This window comes from Guyanagaster necrorhizus, assembly GCF_019112545.1.
Source record: "Guyanagaster necrorhizus MCA 3950 unplaced genomic scaffold BT62scaffold_13, whole genome shotgun sequence".
Taxonomy (NCBI): Eukaryota; Fungi; Basidiomycota; class Agaricomycetes; order Agaricales; family Physalacriaceae; genus Guyanagaster; species Guyanagaster necrorhizus.
In genome coordinates, this window is record NW_025064892.1 from 721,772 (window position 1) to 729,497 (window position 7,726).

Consider the following 7,726-nt stretch of genomic DNA (forward strand, 5'->3'; position numbering starts at 1 on the left):
TTAGAGTTCACTGTATATACTAATGTTGACTTCCTATGCTTCAAGGCTTTGTGTGATTAGCTCAAGAGTAGAATGAGGTGGAATAAACTTTAGCTCAAAGCTGGGGATTACCAATGAGAGCGAGTGGTCTTAAATACTGTATGTAGTTTTCTAATAATACCACTACTTATGGTGTGTTTCTCTGTCTGTTGTGCTCTTTGTCTTTGAGCATTGCTATCATATATAAAAGGTTGCTTGTATATCACTGGGCAACACTGTTGCATCAAAAGACAATGACAGACTTGGCTATTTGTGATGACTAAGCCTTTATCCCATGGTCCTAAGCACTCATCCTAGCACTCTGACTAAGCATAAATAGGGGAAAGAAATAGAAGAAATTGTAACACCTTCAAGGATAAAACTAGCATCAGAGAGAAGGATTCCATTGCTGCTGGTGCTTTTTTCATAGATGAGAGGTGAAAGCTTATAGTTGTTATTGATCTAATAGATCTCATCTGCAGTGAGGATGACAGCATTGGCTCAGTTGGTTTTAGACTAAAAATTGTCTTTATTGTCTGAGCCTCACTCACAGAGGCTGCTGTTTTCACTGTTGGAGCTAGATAGTGAAGGCTCTGTGACTCTGATTCACTGGGCCTCATCAGCTGGTATTCTATTGAATAACTCTCCTTCTGCTCCTTTATATAGTCTGTAATTCTCAGATGGGGCTGAGCCTCACTCTGCCACCTGTATCTCTCTTTCATGCTGCCTGTACTGCTCATCATAATAAGTGTCTTTGGCCTCCTGCTCCAGGTGGTCTTGCTCTTCTTCAGAGGGGTTATATCCTTTCCTTTCTCACTGCTTGACCTCCATTCATGCAGAGTATTGGGCAAAGATTTCTCTGAAATGGCTGGGAGTTGAGGAGAGAGAGCTAGGGGTTGAGAGAATGAGACTTTCTCAGAGGATGATATATCTGGATCCTCTTCCTACAAGTCTTGCAACCTCATCAATAGAGTCCTTGGCATGATCTCCAATGCTGGACTCATAAAGAGCAGTGGAAGGGTTGAGGAATAGTGACTCCTCAAAGAGGCCATTAGAGAGATCCTTATCTTCATGATCTGGGACTGGAGGAAAGTGTGGTGTGACTCAAGGGTTTTGGAATCCTGTATTTCAAGGCTCACTATATCAGCTAGCTGTTTGAGGGGGTCTAGTCAGTTGCTGGAATCTTTCTTCTTCTATAACATGCAACTAGGTCTGGCTTTAGGTATAGTTCTGAACATGGGCTGAAAGGAGGTTCTGATAGAGAAAGAGATGTTGTAGAGGGAAAGGTCAGAGATGACATTGCATAGTATCTGTTGGATTTGTCTGAAGAAATAGTAGTGCCTGACTATCCAAGCTGTAATCAATTAATATCTGTAGTAAAGTTGAATGATGGTGAGTAAGCCTAAGAGCATTTCAATGATGAAAGCTAGTAGCTTAAAAAAGTCATCTGTCAGATCAGTGGTTGTAATGTTGATTGATGGCATTCAGTTTTTTTTGCTCTCAGTGGACATAAGAAAAGAGAAATAAAAGTCTCAAACTAATTGTTAAGCCCAAGTGACATGTGATCAATAACACATAGTAGACTAGCACTGTATCATATTTGTACAATCACACTCAAATCTACTTGTTGTGTTTAAAGATGTTGTGCCCTAAGGACAATGCTTAATTGACTTGAGTAGAAATAGTAGAATAAAGGATAGTTCAAGACTAGGGATACATAATGCTGACTATGCTACTTATATACTGTTCATCTCTTAGATAAATATAGCATTACTAATTGTGAGTATCTGTGCTATAGTACTCATTGTCTTGGAGTGTCATAGTTATCTACAAAAGGATAGTTGTCTTATTGTCAGGATGTCATTTTATGACACAAGATAATGGTTGTTGTGCTGATCAAGATTGTCTCATGATCCTAAGTGCTGGTCTAGGCATCCTGACTAAGTGTGAATATGAGTAAAAGGAAAGAAAAAGATAGAAAAATATTAAAAAATCACAACAGACCTATCAAATAAGTCAGTGGTATTCTCTATAGTCTTTGGACATAATGAGAATATTGTCCAGATAGATGGTGACTTTGCTGGTGGCAATAAGGTTCTTGAAGATATTGTTCATCATCTATTGAAAGATGGCCAGGGAGTTTGTGAGTCCAAAGAACATGACTGTTAGCTCAAAGAGCTCATGGTTAGTTTGAAAGGCTGCCTTTCACTCATCACTCTTCTTGATTCATATATTATAGCCCAATCTAACATTTAGTTTGATATAGTATCAAGCTCTGCAGAGCTTGTCCATGAGTTTTGAAATAAGTGGAAGGAGATAATAATTCTTGATCATCATCTCATTCAGCTTCCTATAGTCTTAGACTGGGCAGAGTTTTCCATTCTTTTTCTTCACAAAGAAGAAGGAGAAGGCCATGGGAGATTTGGATGGTCAGATATATCTATTAAACAGATTCTTATTCAGGAACTTATTGAATTCCTGTTGTTTAAGATTTCTGAGCAGATATGTTTTGCAGTTTAAGTTGGCATTAGCATTAGAGATTAGTTTGATGGCATGGTCTCAAGGTTTTAGTTTAAGCAGTTCATCAAAACTCTCCTTGCTGAATAGATTCTGATAGTCTCATGCCTATTCAGACATTATTTCTTTGAACATCTGTTTCTCCTTTTCTGTGTTTGCCTTTGTAGCCAGGTCATTGACATAGTGAGTTGCTCATATATGTAGGGCCTGTTATATATCTACAGCAAGGATGGTCTTGTCATCTTTCATCTCTTTATCCCATTGGTCCTTGGAGTCTTCATCTGGTAAGCAGCACTGACATTGCATGAATGTGATTTGACTGGTTTTTCAGTTGATAAGAGGATTATACCAGATAAGCCAGTCATAATCCAGGAACACTTCTTTGGTTCTGAGATCTGTGATGGCTAGATTAATGTACTCTGAGTGATTGCCAATGATTAGCCATAGTTCAATGAATTCTGTGATCAAACCAGCTTGGTTCTTTGTTCTATTGGCATTATATATGGGTATGAATGCTGCTGTGGCCCTTGTCAGTAAGCCATGCTTATTGATGAAAGCACAGTTTATAGAGCTTCCAGTGCAGCTGCTGTCAATTAGAGCAGTCACTGCATGTTGTTCAGTTGTGAGGGTCTTGATTTGGGCTTTGGTGGTCAGGTCTCATCCCAGAGTCTTTGTCCATTGAACATATCTCTGAGGTTCTTAGAGTTTGTCAAGCTATTCTAGAGCTTGCACCATTCTGCCATCCTCATTCTCTTGACTATTTTGTCTATTACTTCTTTGGCATGAGTTTTATGTACTTGGTTTTTGAGTACTGCCTTCACTGCTTCTTCTGTTGCCATATCTTTGATGGCTTGCTAAGTCTATTCAGTGTCAAATGGCTTGAGCCATTTGGTGGAGGTCTCTCCTCTTGTTTGGCCCATAGATAGTTGAGTCTGAATTTTTAGTGATTCTTTAGGTGTTTGTGCAGTAGTGGAATGAGGTATATTCAAATGCACTGATAATTTAGGCATATCCATAACTACAGAGATACTATCAGTCCATCCAGCAGCTGTTTGTGACACACTACTAAGTCCTTCAGCTGATCCAGTGGAATCACTCACTGGGCAGCTCTGTCTTTTACTTCCTGGACCTTCATATTCTTGCTGAGCTCTTCTTCTTCCTTCTGTAACTCAGCAATCTGTGCTCTGATGTCTTTGCATATTTGCTTCTTCAAGCAATCCTTCAATAAGTATCTCTTCTGACTGAAATTGAAGCATTTCTCTTCCTTCTTTAGTTGATCAATATCCATCAGCTTGTCAGCTCTGATGTATGTAGTGCTCATTCCTGTCTTCTGCATCTCATAAGTGGAGGTGCTGGAGGATGAGGCAGTGGTCTTAGTGGTATTAGTTTAGTTGCTGGACTTTGAATTCTGTAGCTGATAGAGTTTATGATCACTCTATAGGTTTATCTGCTTGGCCTTCTATCATTTGTTCTTTGTACATCTTGACAATCTGTTTCTTCCATGCATCATACCTCTTTGGTATATTTATCCCAATGTCTGAGATTATCTTGATGTATGATGGTGGCACTCTCTATTTGAGTGCTTCAACCATTCATCTGTTATCAGTGACATCATCTCATATCCTGGTGAGCTTTGTGAGTTGTTCTAACTTGTTAAAGTATTCAGTGGCCAGTTTATCACCTATCTTGTATTTCTTGCTCTTGCTCTTGTGCATCTCCTATACTACAGGATCAGTGAACTTGTTGTTGAGCATTTGTTTGAAAACAGGCTAGAATGGCAGTTGATGATACTGCCTGGTCATGGAATAAAAGTTGAGTGAGATGAAGATCCATCAAGTCTTTATCTTGTCTTCAAGATATAATACAGCAAAGGCAACTTTGTTTATGTTTGTGCCAAAGAAGATGGTGTAGACTTTGAAATACTGTTCACAGTCTATGAGAAACCAGTTAATGTTGTCTGATGTGCCCTTGAAAGAGCAAGACTTTTGGAGTAAGTTGGGTCTGCACTGAAATACAGCAGCATTTTTCAGTAGTGCCCTCATTGGATTTAGATATTGATCAAAAGACAGTCATCACCATTCAACTGACAGCCTGAAGAATGAGTGTAAGGAGTTATTGTTAGTGACAAAGCTCCTCATTGATCCTGCTTCTTTGTATATAATTACTCTATTTTACATAGTGAACTCTAGTCTGATGGTTTTAGGATCATCTCTCACAGGATCCTTTCCACTTTCTTTGGCTTTGTCAGATGATGGTTGTTCTCTGAGAAGTCAGCTTTCTTGGCTGATCTAAGGGTTTCAGAACTCAATGTTTTAAGTGGTTAGCTGTGCTCAGCTATGAGTAAGCTGAGTAGCCATGGTTCAGATCAACAGCATGGAATATGTATATCTGATGCTGGTGGTTTGGATAGAAAGTGCCATGTAAATAGCATATTTTAGTGTTACTAAAGAAGTTCACAGCATTGGCTAGATATTGTACTTTAATTTGTATGATGAAAGTTTGCTGAGCCAATTCTCAGAGTGTCTCCTGTTATAAGTTAAAATTGCATATTCAGTGGTAGCATACTGTAAAATATCCTGCTATTCTATTTTGTCTATATGTATATACTTCTGTCCCATAGATGATGCCAACCAGTTGGTGTCTCTCTATAAGAACATTGTTTCTTTCTGATACAGTTCCAAAAATTCCTTCTTCTGTGTCTGTTGAATTTTCTCCTCCAATACTTTTTTATTTATTTCTTTCTTTATGTATTCCATGAATTCTCCTTATTTAAGAGGAATATCCTACTCCCTCTTCTCACTGTCTTTGATGTTGTCCTCATCCTCATCATCTGCCTCTTCTTCACTGTCCTCAGCAGGATAGTTGCCAGACTAATCATAGATGGACAGAGTGTGAGGTTTGATTATTGTAAGAGAGCTAGTCATTGTTTCTATTGCTTAGTCTGGCCCTGTTGGTATTAGCCTAAGGAGAAGGCTGCTTAAGAGATTGGCTAGTGCTGATCTCAATATCTTCTCTATGGCCATCATATGTTCTTTGCTCCTTCAGTTCTCAGCAATACTGGCAGAAGTTTCAGTAGAATTATGAGTTAAGAAATAATGCTGCAACTCTTCCTCCAAGAAATCTTCTGAGATCATAGTGTTAAGAGGGACTCAAAGTCTATAGATATCAAGTATGGAGTCAAAGTGAGAGGAAATAGTATCAGTGTCTGCAATGCTGGATGTTCAGAAAGGAGAAAGATAAGTGTCTCTCTGAGCAGCTTTGCTGAGAGAGCTTCTGCTGACCCTGTCTATGGGTTGGTGGTTGCTGGCATGCTGGACTCTCAGAAGGGAGAGCTTGTGGATTCAGTTTGGAGGCCATACCAGTTTGAGGAATCTGACCTCCAGATAGCAGCCTCAAGCTCATGCTGTCATTATTGGTACTGGCAATCATACTAGGCTTCTTCATGCTCATTCTGAACTCTAGCTACTGTGACTTCAACAGCATTCTGGGCTTATTCTTCTGCTTCTGCTCTGACCCACTCTGCTTGAGTGACAGCAGAATAATATTTGTCAGGCTCATTTTTGATGATATAATGTTATGTGTCTCTTTTGAGACTAAGCTGAGCATGAAGCCTTCTGCTTGAGTCAACTCAGGCTATAAGTCTTTTCTTCTATTGTTCTAGTGGGTCTTCATCATTTGACCAGAGATCAGTGGCCCAGCTCATCATCAAAGAAGTCTTCAGGAAGGTTCTCATTCTCATAGTCTAGGACTGGAGAGAAGTGCACTGGGACCCATGGATTCTTAAACTCAGTGAGCTGAGTGTCATCATTTCTTCTATTTGGCTGCTGGAGTCAGAGAGAGTATCAATACCTTTCTTCTTCTTTAGTGCTCTGTAGATATGCTCTGCTAGGTCTGACTTTGGGTATGGGTCTGAGTGGAGGCTGAAAGGAGACTCTGATAAAGAGAGAAATGTTATAGAAGGAGAGATTGGAGGTGACATTTCATAGAATCTGTTGTACCTGTTGGAATGCCTGATAGTGCCTGACTATCCAAGCTGTTACTGATTGTCATCCACAGCAAAGTTGTATGATAGCCAACAAGTCTAAAAGCATTTCAATGATAGAAGCTAATAGCTTAAAGAAGTCATTGGTAAGATCAGATGATAAGATATTTGAGGGTGGCATTTGGTTTTCTTTGCACTTATTGTGCATAAAAAAAGGGAAGCATAAGCTTCAAGCTAATTATTAAGCCCAAGTGACATGTGACTAAAACATATAATAAATAGATGCTGTATCATATTCATACAGTCATGTCTAAGTTCACTGTATGTATTTATATGATATTGTGTTCCAAGACTGTTATAAGAGGCTTGAGGTAGAATGGTGAAGATATAAACTTTAGCTTGAAGCTGAGTATCTATAGTGAGAGCTATGCTACTTATATACTGTTCATTCATTAAGATAAATATACTACTATTAATTGTGTTTGTCCAAATCATTGTGCTCTTTGTTCTTGGGCATTGTTACTATCTACAAAAGAGTTGTTGTCTATTGTTGAGAAGTGTCATTGCATTAGAAGACAATGACAGACTCAGCCTTATTATGATATAAGCCTGTCATATGGCCTTAAGCACTAGTCTAAGCACTCTGACTAAGTATAAATAGGGGTTAATCAGAAAAAGAAACAGAAAAAATCATAACAAGCAAGATAAAGAGACTAAGGATGAGTTGGAAGAATCTGAGAGGACTCTGAAAAAGAGAAAGAGAGTGTAAGAGAGAAAGAGAAGAGCAGTGAGTCCAGTGTCAAAGAGAAAGAAGTGAAAGTTCAAGTCTCATAGCATGGTGAGTGACAGTGAGGCAGAAGCAGTGGCTAGCCTTAAGAAGAGAGCAAAGTTGGAGGTTACAGAGCCTGTGGAGGACAAGGAGGAGTTAAATGGTGAAAGTAAGTATCTTTTTGGTTCTGATTAGTTCTGACTTAGTTTTATTTTCAGGAAGTTGCATATGCTATCACTAAGATGTGTTATGATTTTTCCTTATTTTCTTTTTCTTTTTCTCAGAAATGACCTCTATCTCTGCTTAGTAAGGGCACTTAAGTCAGTGCTTAGGACTATGGGAAGGCTTAGTCAGCAACCCAGTTGGTCATTGTCTTATCACACTGCTGTGTGCTGTGAAGAAAGAGATAATACTTCTTTTGTCACTTAATTGTAGTATAA